Below are 14,691 nucleotides of genomic sequence, written 5' to 3' on the forward strand. Positions count from 1 at the left end.
CTCTATCTAATTGCTGTTAGATACACTCCTATCCAAACCAAACTATAATACATTAACAGGCCCCCTCAAGCTGAACATGGATTAGGAGAAATGTGAAGCTTGTCACGAAGAACTGAGAGGCGGTGAGAAGATAAACCTTTAGTGAGAATATCTGCAAGCTGCATGTCAATAGAGATGTAGCGAACCAATATAGAACCAGCAGCAACAAGCTCTCGAATAAAATAGAAATCAATCTCCAAATGCTTAGTACGAGCATGATAAATGGGATTGGTGTATAGATACAAAGCACTAACATTGTCACATAGCACCAAAGGAGGATCAGAGAGAGGTATATCCAAGTCACGAAGCAGATGTTGGAGCCATGATAATTCAGCTACCGTGTGAGCTAAGGCTCGATATTCAGCTTTAGTGCTAGAGCGAGAAACAGTAGGCTGCTTCTTACAACTCCAAGAAATTAGATTTGGTCCAAGGAAAATAGCAAAACCAGTAGTAGACCTACGAGTATCAGGACATCCAGCTCAATCAGCATCTGAGTATACCGTGAGAGAGAAGTTTGAGGATGACTTCAGGTAAAGGCCAAGAGATATTGTGCCAGCTAGATAACGAAGGATTCGTTTAACGACAATAAGGTGAATGGTACGAGGAGTACTCATGAATTGAGAGACAGTATTTACAGCAAAAGAAATATCAGGCCTAGTTATAGTTAAATACTGCAAAGCACCCACAAAACTACGATATTCCGAAGGATCAGAAAGTAAATCCCCCTCAGAGGCAGATGGTCGAGAACCAGATGTAGGGGAGTGGACAGGCTTGCAACCAAGTAAGGATGCTCGAGAAAGGAGGTCACGAGCATATTTTCTTTGAGATAAATGAAGTCCATTTGATGTTTTTGTAACATGGATACCCAAAAAGTAATGAAGAGGCCCCAGATCATTCATAGAAAATTGAGACTTTAAGATATGAATAAAGCGATTAAGAAGAGTTATATTAGAGCCTGTAACAATAATATCATCTACATAGAAAAGAAGAAGAATATAGTGAGAGTCATGATAAAATACAAATAAGGAAGTATCTGCACGACTATTATAAAAACCATAAGATAGAAGAAATGAGCTAAATCGAGAAAATCATGCACGCAGCTTGTTTAAGCCCATAAAGAGCTTTTTGATTTACAAACATGAGTAGGAAAATTAGGATCTATAAAACCTTGAGGTTGAGACATATAAACCTCTTCATTGAGAAAACCATGTAAAAATGCATTTTTAACATCTAACTGCCTAAGATCCCAGCCGCGAGATAATGCTAAGGAAATCACTAAATGGATAGTAGAGGGACGAACAACTGGACTAAAAGTTTCACTAAAGTCAATGCTTTTTTGTTGATTATAACCCTTTGCGACCAAACGAGCCTTATAACGTTCAAGAGACCCATTGGCCTTTTGTTTGACTCGATAAACCCATTTATTTCCAATTACGTTCATATGTAGATGATAGGGTACAAGAGTCCATGTTTGATTTTTAAGAAGGGCATTGAATTCCTCTACAATTGCATCACGCCATTTATGATCTTTAATTGCAGAGGAAAAACAAGTGGGTTCAATGGGAAGAGACTCAAGGTGAGATGTAAGAAGAGCATATTTGGGATTTGGTTTGTGAGTACCTACCATACTTCTCGTAATCATGGAATGAGAAGAGGAAGGTAGAGATGAGGTAGATGAATTAGATGGCAGAGAATCTATAGTTGTTAAACTTGGATTAGTTGTATCAGTGGAAGATTGAGGCATAGAGGAAGTAGTTGGAGAAGTTGAAAAGGAGGAAGTATGATTATCTATATCCATAATTGGGGCAGGAAAAATATGGGAAGAAGAAGGGGTGACTAAAGGAATATCTTTCGAGCCACAACCTAATGGAAATACATGCTCTATAAATCTAACTCTACGACTAATATAAACTCTCTTTGTAGTTAAATGCATGCACCTGTAACCTTTGTGATTAGGACTATAACCAAGGAAAACACACGCAGCAGATAGAGAAGCTAATTTACGACAGCGATAAGCCTGAAGATTAGGAAAACACAAACAACCAAAAGGACGAAAAAAGGAGTAGTTAGGAGGGGTATGAAAAACCAACTCATATGGTGACTTATTATGTAACGCAGGAGATGGTAATCGATTAATGAGAAAGACAGCAGTAGAAAACGCCTCAACCCAAAGACTATGAGGAGCTGTAGCATGAAAAAGCATTGTGCGTCCCATTTCACTAATGTGTCTATGTTTTCGTTCAGACACGCCATTTTGTTGGGATGTATGAGGGCACAATGCCTGGAATTGAATACCTTGAGTAGAAAGAAGGTTAAGAAATTTGGTGTTAGTGTATTCACCGCCACCATCAGAGCGAAAAGTTTTGATATTAGTAGAAAATTATTTTTCAACTAAAGATTTGAATTTTTGAAAACAATCAAAAACTTCACGTTTAAAGCGCAATGGATAAAACCAGACAAAACGTGAAAAATCATCCACAAAAATTACATAATAACGATAGCCACTAACAGAAAAGCAAGGAGAGCTCCATACATCGGAATGAATTAAATCTAAATAATAGTTTGATTTAGAGTGACTAACAGGAAATGGCAAACTAGCATGTTTTGAAGCTACGCAAGAGGGACAATAAAATTGCCTTTCATTATTTCTACTAAAGGAAATAAATTTACTAGAAAGCAAGAAATTTAGAACAGCAATTCCAGGATGACCTAGTCGGGCATGCCAAGTGTCAATTGATTCACGAGATGCGAAGAGGACGGACGAGGATGCGAATCTGGAAGGGGATGGACTGAACTTTGATGAAGAAATCACCAGGGGATAAATAGGACTATCACTGGGGCATGTGAGAAGTAGTCTCTCAGTCTTCAAATCCTTCACAAAGAAACCCCAAGAGTGAAACTCAATAAAACAGTCATTATCTTTTGTAAACTTTTTAATAGATAGAAGATTCTTATGCAAGGAAGGAACATGTAAAATAGAGTTTAAATGAAATGTTCGATTAGGAGAAACAATTGTTGAACAACCGATAGAAGAGACAGGTATAGTACTACCATCGCCAAGAAAAATAGAGTGAGAATTAGAAGGCATAGAGGGTGATTTTATCTTACCCTGATCATAAGTCATGTGGGAGCTAGCACCACTATCCATATAGCAAGCCCGGTCTGGTGAATATTGAAGAGAAAAACCTGCAAATTGTCGTGAAAAATCTGAAGATGTATATGAATAATTGTGACGATGAGGACAATCCAACGCCACGTGACCAAATTTTTTACAGATTTGACATTGTGTCTGGGCTTGTGTGGGATTAGGATGAACAAAGGAAGGGATAACAGAGGTTTGAGAGGGTGGAGGTCCAAGTAATCCACGAACAGATGTTGGACAAGGCATGAAAGACGGAGAACCTGTAGAATTACTAACTGGTGCACTATATCCTCGACCAAAATTAGAGAACCTACCACCACAACCTCGACCACGATTCTGCCAACGACCACCATTACGTCCCCCGCGACCTGATCGTCCATTACCACGAGAAAAGGATGGAATGACCGAAGAAACTTTAGCTTTTGGTATATTGGTTGCAACAAGAGCGGTTGATGATGAAGAAGCTGGGACACCATGAAGCTGTTCAAGACGTGTTTCCTATGTTAGAAGTCGACTCCAGAGTTCTGTAAATGATGGAGGGGGTATTTGATTAGAAGACATGGTGACAAAGGATTCATATGATGGTGGCAACCCATTCAAGGCATAAAGCAGAAGCTCGGAATCAGTTAGAACACGATCAATAGCTTGAAGAGAATCAGCTAACTCCTTTATTTTACCCATATATGCATCAATAGATAGATCACCCTTTTTGAGAGATTGAAGCTGGTATTTGATTTGCATCTCGCGTGCAGTAGTAATGTTAACAAAATGACTTTTCAGAATAGCCCATGCTGCGTGAGCAGAATCTGCAGCATAGAGGAGAGGAAGAAGATCATGTGATACTTGCATTGATCCAAGTCATTATAAGACGATCTAGTCGGTGCCATTTCGAATACTCGAGATTGGAATATTGTTTCCAGTTGAATCAGTTATTATAGACGGAGGGGCAGTGCTAGAACCATCAATGTGATGCTGAAGCTCATAGATATCAAGAACTGGAAGAAAAAGGTGACTCCATTTCATGTAGTTGGAATTGTCAAGGCAAACAGGAACCAAGTCTTTGATATGTACTGAGTAAGGGTTGTTGGGAGGTTGAGCAGCCATGAGTAGAAAAACCAGAATAAATATTGAATTAGACTTGGTGATAAAAGACAAATATGGAGAATAAAGAGACAATGGAAGTGATCGGGAAGATGGATCTCAGAGAGGATCTTGAAGGCTATCTGATACTATGTTGAGAAATAACCTTCGCACCTTTGCGCTTTGTTGTATTGCTATTGATAAGATGATACACAGTACAAGTTATAATCAAACTCTTCAATGAGATAACAATAAGACTCCTACTCTCTATCTAATTGTTGTTAGATACACTCCTATCCAAACCAAACTATAATACATTAACAAAGACAATATTAGTAACACCACCGAAATAATATGAAACAAATATGACAAATAGGAACAACATGAAATCAAAAAGAATGATACAAAGCAAAGCAAAATCAAAATAGTATCCTTACCAAACTAGTCTCACAAGGTTATGGTATAAGACAATACTCGACTACCTCCTAACCTACAACCCTAATACTCGACCTCCACATGTTCCTATCAAGTGCCATGTCCTCAAAAATCTGCAACCTCGCCATATCCTGCCTAATCACCCCCTCAATACTTCTTAGGTTGTCTTTTACCTCTTCTCGTTCCCTCCACAACCAGTCATTCGCACCTCCTTACCAGAGCATCTGGGCTTCTCCTCTGAACATGTCTGAACCATCTGAACCTTGCTTCCCGCATCTTATCATCAATGAGAGCCACATATACCTTCTCCCGAATATCATCATTCCTAATCTTATACATCCTAGTATGCCCACACATCCACCTCAACATCCTCATTTCTGTTACTTTCATCCTCTGGATATGTGATTTCTTAACCGGTCAACACTCAGCCCCATACATCATGGCCGACCTAACCGCCGCTTTATAGAACTTACCTTTGAGTATCAATGACACTCTTTTGTCACACAATACTCCAGATGCTAATCTCCACTTCATCCATTCTACCCCAATGCGGTGTGTAACCTCGTCGATCTCCCCTCCCCCCTGGATAACCGACCCAAGGTACATGAAGCTGCCTCTACTCGGGATGACCTGTGATTCAAGCCTCACATCCACGCCCACTTCCCTCTGCTCAGCATTGAACTTACATTCCAGGTATTCCGTCTTTGTCCTGCTAAGCTTGAAACCCTTAGATTCAAGAGTCTGTCTCCAAACCTCCAGCCTCTCGTTAACACCGGTTCGCGACTCATCAATCAGAACTATGTCATCGGCGAATAACATGCACCATGGCACATCCCCTTGAATGTGATGTGTCAATGCGTCCATCACCAAGGCGAATAGGAATGGACTGAGCGCAGAGCCTTGGTGTAACCCCATAACAACCGGAAAATCCTCAGAGTCACCCCATAAACAAATCAAAGAATAAGTATTTTTTAAAATAAATATTTGATAACTTCTCTTATGGTTCAATCTGGGGAGAAATTAAAAAATAGCCAGATTTACAAGTGGTCATTTAAAAATAGCCACAGTTTCAAAAGTAATCGAAATTTAAGATAAATTTGAACGAAAACACTATTCAAAATCCGGAAAAATACTCCAGTATAATATACTGGAGTTCCAGCATAAGTATATTGGAACTCCAATATAAATATACTGGAGTTCCTGTATAATATACCGGTCCAACATAATATACTAGAGATTGGACTGAAACTTTCTGCGTGTTGGAGTTCCAGCCTAATATGCTAGAAGTTCATACACAAGTGCACCGATCTCCAGTATATTATGCTGAAACTTTCCGTGTTGCAGCAAAATAGTGGCTATTTTTCAATGACTTTGCAAACGTTGACTATTTTGAATGGCCAGTCCGAAAACTGACTAGCTCGTGCTATTTTTCCGGCAATCTGGACGACATATATGACCCAAATCAACGCAAAAACTTTTAGGTGAACAATTTGAATTACGCCTAAAAGGACTGACACTTGAATATATAACCAACCCCACCTGCTAAGGTCTAGACAAGTTAGAAGAGTTATATATTGTGGGCTAAATTTTACACCCCCACCTTCAATCTTCAATTTCTTTTCCACCTTCAATTGAACTTAACTTAAATTGAGCAACTCTTTTTGATTTTTTATCAATATTACCTTTAGTATAAAGTACTCATAGTTTCTAAATCTATAAGAGTTATAACTTTAATAATCATTAATAAGAATTATTTAGTAAAATAACCCCTTAATAAATGATTTCTGAAGGAGAAATGCAAGTATGAGTGACAATGACACCAGATAGCCACTTTTAAGCAATTTGTTTAAAATATATCCACAATTTATAATTTATTTAAAGGTTACCCAATTTCGCTCAAACTTCAATACACAGAGTCCTAGAGTTTAAACCTCAAGATTCAAACTTCAGGCATCGTGTCCTAAAGTTCAAAAATTATGTTATGAAATTCGAATTTTATGTCTTGAATTTTAAATTAGTAGTTCAGAATTTCAAGATATAATTGCAAATTAGCAGTTCAAAATTCAGGACACTAAGTCTAATTTATGGTGAATATGCTAATCTTTAAATACATTGAAAATTATGGATATATTTTCAATAACAGACTTAAAAGTGGCTATTGCTGTACTTTGTCCGTAAAAAATCAAAAGTTTTACCCCTTGTTAAACTTGAAATTTTATCCATATGTATACCAAAGGTAAAAAATTCAAGACCATCTCCTTTTAAGATCATTCGTGTCACTGACCCTAATATAAGAGCACACTGGCCCAGTCCATTCTCCTAACTCGAGTTCTAATAACTCTTCACTTCCCCACATTAACTATCTCTTTTTGTTTCTTTCCGGAGGCAATTTCCAACTGTAGACATGTGATTTTTGATCCACCCCAAGATTTTTTATATTTTAGCATGTAAATATTTAGTTTAGGCTTAATATCGCTATTTCAACTAGTTTTAACTATTTTATGGTATTTTATAACAAAATAAAAAATTACAAAATATTTTACCTAGTTACTTCTAATTCATGTACCTTTCATATATTTAAAAAAACAAAGATAATACCTTATTTTCATCTTTATAATATCTTGAAAATACAGAAAATAAAATAAAAATAGTTTCATGTTTTAATATAGTTTAGTTTAATTAATTAGGATTAGTTTTTGCATTGTGTAGTATTTTTATCTTATATTAAAAGGAGTCAATTAAGGTGTTGAACCACCATTTTAGGAGTCTTAGAGCCCAATTTTTGGCCCAATTCGGATTAGTTCATCAAACCCAATATCGAATACCCATTAATCTAACCCTAGGGACCCTTTTAGACTCTTCTTGGGAACAAAATAAAAGAAAACCCTAAGACCTAGGATTAAAAGAAGTCGTGAATACACTTTTATGGACATCTGTTTTTGACAAGGAAAAATCTGAAAAAGCAGCGCCGCAATACACAATAAACGACCCCCCCGGGCAATTGATCTTCTTCGTGAGAGGAGAGGCAACCATTTCCATGGCTTCTTCTGAAGCTTGAACACACAATACAAAGAAAAGCCTCAGCCGTTTTTAGGATCTCAACCCCAACCTAGACTTCTCTTCTTCTTCACATCTCAGTCGCGACAAGAACACACCCAAAACACCCATTTTCTAGCCGTCCCTGCTTCTGCAACTCACAACCAACGACCCCTTCTTCCTCTTCTACACATCCTAGAACACAAGAGAACCAGTAGGCATGCACACACCGGGAGAAAGAAACGGACGCGAAAGACCACTGCCACTGTTCTTCTTTGCCATCTGCCGAAGTTCATCGCCGGCGACGGCCGGCGTCAATTCTTTATTCCTCCCTTTCTTTGTTTCTCATTTGTCGCTGCAAGTTTAACATGTTGGCGTTCGACCAGTGGTAAAATACTGTCGAAGCAACTATTTCAGTTTCTACCGAGGTTCGCAGCACTACGAGAACTCTGGCGAATTTTGAGGTCTGGTCGTAGTTCCGTCGAGGGTCAGTAAATTTTCCAGTCGAGGTCAGTGTCGAGTCTCAGATTCATGTAAGGTTTCATTTTTGGCCTCACCCTTGATTGATATAGAACTTCTGAATTTTGTAATGCATGTTGAAAGAAGTAATGTTGTTAATGAGCATTTGTATATATGTGTTTGACAAATTTGAGTTGATCTGCTTCATTTTCATGAACGTTTGTTTTATAATAACGTGTATCATCAGTAGTATATGCCTTAACTACTGATATTTGGTTGTTTCTATGAATTAACTCTCATTGTGCGGAATCAGAATAAGTATATGCCTTAACAACTAATTTGAGACGAAGGTTTAATGTTTAAAACATGTAAGAGTGATAAATAGACTATAAAAGATAACGACAAGACTATTCTGTTTGGATTAAATCACATTAGTTTGGAGTTGTGTCATAGTTTAATTACATATAGGTCTAATAGGTAGAAACACCATTTATGATAAATTAATAACATCAAAATAATGTTCGTAGATTGCTTTAGGTGCGATTTAATCTATAACCAAGATTGTGTACACGTTCGCGTGACATAATTACGATTTTGAAAACAAAATCGGAGTATGCGTTCGCGCAACTTCGGCTAAAACTTTCTTAATAATAAAGTGTTATTAATTGTGGATACGTTTGCGTGACATAATTTTTTACGCGCTGAACAAATGGGTACATGTGCGCGTGACCTGTTTAAAGATATTTTCCTAATTAAAAGGGGTGAAAGCACATAGGTTCCAAAACGAGTAATTAGACAATTTAATAAGCCAAGTATGATCAAAGCGACCGTGCTAGAACCATGGAACCCGGGAATGACTAACACCTTCTCCCAGATTAACAGAATTTCTTACCGGATTTCTGTGTTTGCAGACCGTAAATAGAGTCAAACTTCCTCGATTCGGGATTTTAAACCGGTGACTTGGGACACCATAAATTATCCCAAGTGGCGATTCTGATTTTAATTTAAATAATCATGTTTCGATTGTCACTTAAATTGGAAAAAACTCCCTTATATCCTTCTGGTGGTAGTAAAAAGGAGGTGTGACAGCTCTGGCGACTCTGCTGGGGATAAGAACCCAAAACTTCTGGTTCAGGGTTCAAGAATTCGAGCTTGTTAATATGGTTTTTAGTTGGCTTCATTCATTATTATTATTACTGTATTCTGTGAACCTTTTGTGTTAAATGCTATCTGTTTACTGCTTTAATATTATTTGAATTGTATATAACTGTCTTCTTATGTCACCCCTCTGAGTCTTCTAAAAATGGTGCACACGTTCGCGTGACCCGCTTTTTCTGTAGAAGTTATACCAAATAGAAAGAGACTGGGCCAGTAACAAGGCCGGGTAGACTTTAATGCTTCCGGTACGTTGCCCTCTCTTTGGTTCGAGTTGTCCGCTCGGGTAAGCCCGGTCAAGAACACAAAGCCAGGTTTAAACCTAAGATAACACAACCTCATGACGGATCCCTAGTAGGAACGTTTGTTTGCATCACATGCATTTGACTTTGGGAACTCAACACAGGGGTTGGGTCAGTCTAGGACAGGTGTACCCAAAATAACAGACCATCTTGATACATCCTATGTGCTACATGTTGCATTTTTTCAAGGGTAAAAGGGTCATTTGGCGGACTAATGATAGTTGAGGGCAAATGAAAAAAGAAAAAAAAAGAAAAAAAGAGAGAGTGAAGTGTGAAAATAAAGTAAGTAGGGCCCAATTATGTTTCTTGTCACATCTTTGTTAAGAAAAAAAAAACATGTGAAATTCAAAAAAAAAAAGATTTTGCACTTTTTCATCATTTTCCGAAAATCAAAAAATAAAAAAAAATGAAAAGAAAATCCAAAAAGAGTTTACAGGTTTCATCATTTTTTTTCAAAAAAAAAAGACACTAAAATATTTTTCTCTAAATTAGTTATTTTCTTAATTCTCGCTCGTATCCGACCTGCCCAAACTACGCATACCTGATTCTCGTCTTTCGGGGCTTGATACGTAGGCAACCCACATAGAGTCCGGTCTTCCTAGCGAATCTTAGGTTCTTGGCTTCGCGGGGTCTTAGCCAAATCTTGCATTCTAGCCACTTTTAGCCACATAGGTTAATTTTAAAAAATAGTCACAATCATGTCTTGCATGTGTCCAACAGGAAGGGTTATTGTCTCACATAGCGTTCTAGGTCTTTAACTTTATTTGGTCTTAATTTTCTCACACAGGTGTGGACTTACTTATCGGAGTTTGAGCATGACAGACACCCCGAGACCATCCAATCAGGATCGCTCATTCAAGAGTTGCTTAAGGAGATTTTTTTATTTTTATTTTTATGTTTTGAGTCTGTCTTCCTTTTATGTCGTCTTTTACTTTCTAGTTTTGTACAGTAATGTCGAGTCTTTTGTTATTCTATTTTCTATTTTGTATTTGAAAAAAGATGTGTTATAAATCAAAAATCAGAAAAAAGAAATTTTGCGTTTTTATATTTCCGTTAGAAGTTTTCTTTAGAATACTAATTCTAGGAATTTAAAAAAAATCATTTGAGGTGATTTTTCCTTTAGCCAATTAATATCTAGAACTTAAAATAAAAATTATTTTTATATTTCCTTTAGTGTATTAGGACTAAAAAAAGGAATTTTTTTAGTACCTCTTTAAAAGTTTTCTTTTAAGATAGGAAAAACTTGGTGAAGTTTGATGTTGAAATTGGTAATGGTCTTGGTGATATTGATGTGGAACTCAGTGTCTAAGATGTCGTGCTTGGTAATTGGAAAGACGCGCCATCTCTTGGCTAGCTGGGGAGGAGTCTTGGTAGTTTATTTTGTTGTCATTTCTGTTGTCCGGGTTATTTCCAGGGTTGTAATCCAGATATTGTCTTGTGACTCAAACCCTTCTATCCTTTTATTTTGCCTAGTTTGTTTAGTCGTAACAGCTCGTTTAGTGTTACTTAGGTTTTTCCAGGGTTGTAACCCTAGTGTATTTTGCTTGTTTTGTTGTTTAAACCCTGTCACTGTCTGTCTAACGCAATTCTCTATTTTCTGTTATTTCTAGTCATTTCTGTTTAGCGCTCTTTCCTTTTATAGTTCTTTTCTTGCTGGCTCTAGTGACATGACTTGCACGCATAATTCTAGGTCTGGTCTTAAAAGTTAGTTTAATCATGAAGCGATGAACAATTTTGAAGATGATAGAGACATTTGAGGGAAATAAGTAATGGCCTTTTGAGATCATTTAAAGCCTGAACTGTATGAAACTAGGGCAAATAATTTGGGAAGTTAATAGGATGACAAGAATTCGTTAAAGGAGAGTGGATTCCCGACAATTTGAAGCGAGCAACTTTGAGTTCAAGTGCATCTCAAGTAACAAGTTAAAGCCAAGGGATTTTGCTCCAAGCAGACAGAGGGTATCCATTGTGAAGAAGAAATAACCCAACGAGAGTTCTGTACTTGACAAGGCACTAAAAAAAGGTGGAAGGCATATAAGTGATATCCATTCCGAAGCTGCAAAAGAAATGTTGTGCATGGTCTTTTTTTTCATTCTCAAGTTGAACGTGTCGTACTTGGCATTTTCAGGGATTGGGAGGCCCTTTTTCATCTACCCAAACACTTATACCATTTTGTCCCCTTTGAGCCTGTGTTGAATTCTTTGACTTCCCCTCTTTTGGAATCAAGTTAGAGTCATACGGAAAAAAAGAAAGTTCATGTCCCCATAGGTTTATTTTAGAAAGTTCACTCCAAAAGAAAAATTCAAAAAAAAGGAGAAAAAATAGAGATAAAAAAAGAAGGAGAAAAAAAAAGGAAAAAGAAAAAAAAGAAGAAGAAAAGGAAAATAGTAATAAAAAGTGGTCTTGTGAACTACGTTTGACCTAATTCTTGTCACGCAAGATACGTAGGCAGCCTTATGGTTCGGTCATACCAAATAAAATATTTTATAATCCCATGAAGTCGAGAGTGAGGCAGTCTTTCTTAGAAATTCCATCTCAAAAAGAAGAAAAAAAGAGTCAAATTCCCTTGTTTCAAATTTGGGGCAAAGTTTTTAAAATGGATTCCAAAAGTTGTAAATAAATTAACCCTGTTATCTTAGTTATTTTGAGCCTTTGTGATATCCTTCCTTTCTAACCCTGTCCAAAAGCCATATTACAGTCCAAAAAGATCTCTCAGATAATCTTTGATAGTGCTGAGTTAGCCATGCCAGGAGCGTATGATGTTTTTATTATGGCCAATGCCTTGTCATCTACAGAATCGGAGGAAAGAAGAAGAAAAGAAAAAAAATAAGAGAGTCTTATCGGTGAAAACCTTCACAGGCACCATAAGGCGACGGTAAGTTGGGAGAAAGAACAAATGAGAGAGACTTGATGGTGAAAACCCTTCGGGCACTACAAGTCGAATAAGGATTGTGAATCAGATAGGATAATCGGAGCATTGAAGCCCAGTTTCATGGCGAAGAGGTACAACAAGATTTGAACATTAGACTTGCTTAACAGATTAGGCCACTTAATCCAAAGGCGCATGTAATGGTCGTTAGAGTTGGTATCCACATCTGATAAGTTTCTACTTTGTAGTTTTCTTGTTAGGAACCATTTCTTTCCATTGTCCTTTACTTTGTTCCTTTTGTCTTGTTTATTTTCTCTTCCTGAGTCTGTTTGGTCAGAACAAGTGAGAAATGACTTCAAAATTTGCCACCAGCTTTCTAATTGCACAAAACGGGATCTGGCTAGCACATCAATGTGGCATAAGTCCGGAAAGAACAGCGCGCGCACTGAGCTGGTAACAATCAACGTGCTTTGGGATTCATGTGAAATACAAAGGTTTGGTATATGTCAATTCATGAACAATGCCACACATAGAGGATGTTGGGTGAACAGATCAAAGGTATTTTCTGTGATAAGGTTGATAGAGAAAGTGGTCAGTCAATAAACAGGCAAGGTCTTTCAAGTTGAAATCGCAATTATCATGGGAAGTGAAGGAGCAATCACCCTCAAAGTCAAGGCCTCAAACCAACCACCATGTTTAAACTCACAATTTTTCTTTGATTAAAACAGGGGCAGGAAATTTTGTTTTTTCCGGAGAAATCCTCCGTGAGGAAAGCAGGTGCCAGACATGCTCGACAGTAAGTTTCTAGTACCCTCCTGGATAACGGGATTTAGTAAGTTTTGAGACCCTTGCAAGTGACAAGGTCTGACGAGAGTTTACTTGTGGGAAGTATAATTTAGCATTTAAGTTTTTCACTTTTGAGATGAGACTTGGTTTGAAATTTTTCAGGGTAAGGGAATTTAGCTTAGAACTTATTTTGATAACAAGAATTGGTTAACATTCACAGATGTTCCTAATATCAAACTGGGGCAGAAAAATTTCTTTTGTTTTGTCTATTTTGTTGTAGTCAGGCACCTACCTGGAGAACAAGGAAAAGCAGTTCAAGTTTCAGGGGAAAGGAATGCAGTTCAAGTTTCAGGGGAAAGGAATGCACCTGGAGAACAATCAGGCGCCCACCTGGAGAACAAAGGAAATCAGTTCAAGTCTCAGGGAAAAATAGTGCAAGTGTTGGAAATCAGGCGCCCGCCTGGAGAACAAGGAGAAGTAGTTCAAGTCTCAAGGAAAAACATGTGCAAGTGTTAGAAATCAGGCACCCACCTGGAAGAACAAGAGAAAATAACTCAAGTTTCAAGGAAAAATAGTTGAAAGTATCGGCAATCAGCCGCCCACCTGGAGAGCAAGGGAATATAGTTGAACAGTTGAAGTTTTGGCAATCAGGCGCCCACCTAAAGAGCAAGGAAATACATTTAAGGTTTTGGCAATAAGGCGTCCACCTGGAGAGCAAGAGAATACAGTTAAAGTCTTGGCAATTAGGCGCCCACCTGGAGAGTAAGGGAATACAGTTAAGGTTTTGGCAATCAGGCGCCCACCTGGAGAGTAAGGGAATACAGTTCAAGTTTCGGCAATCAGGTGCCCACCTGGAGAGCAAGGGAATGCAGTTAAAATTTTGGCAATTAGGCGCCCATCTGGAGAGCAAGGGAATACAGTTAAAGTTTTGCAATCAGGCGCCTACCTGGAGAGCAAGGGAATACAGTTAAAGTCTTGGCAATTAGGCGCCCACCTGGAGAGCAAGGGAATACAGTTAAAGTTCTGGCAATCAGGCGCCCACCTGGAGAGCAAGAGAATACAGTTAAAGTTCTGGCAATCACGCGCCCACCTGGAGAGTAAGGGAATATAGTTCAAGTTTTGGCAATCAGACGCCCACCTGGAGAACACGGAAAGTGGTTCAAGTTTCAAAGGAAGACAACACAGGTTTCGAGGGAAAACAATTTAAGGTATCAAAAGGAATACAATTCAAGTTTTGGTAATCAGGCGCCCGCCTGGAGAACAAGGGAATACGGTTCAAATGTTGGCAATCAGGTGCCACCTGGAGAATAAGCGAATTCACTTCAGAATGCAATTCAAGTCAACAACAAAAGAATCTCGCGGCAAGAATGCGAGTCAACAATCCGAGA

Source organism: Nicotiana tabacum, chromosome 3 (assembly GCF_000715075.1).
Source record: "Nicotiana tabacum cultivar K326 chromosome 3, ASM71507v2, whole genome shotgun sequence".
Classification (NCBI taxonomy): domain Eukaryota; kingdom Viridiplantae; phylum Streptophyta; class Magnoliopsida; order Solanales; family Solanaceae; genus Nicotiana; species Nicotiana tabacum.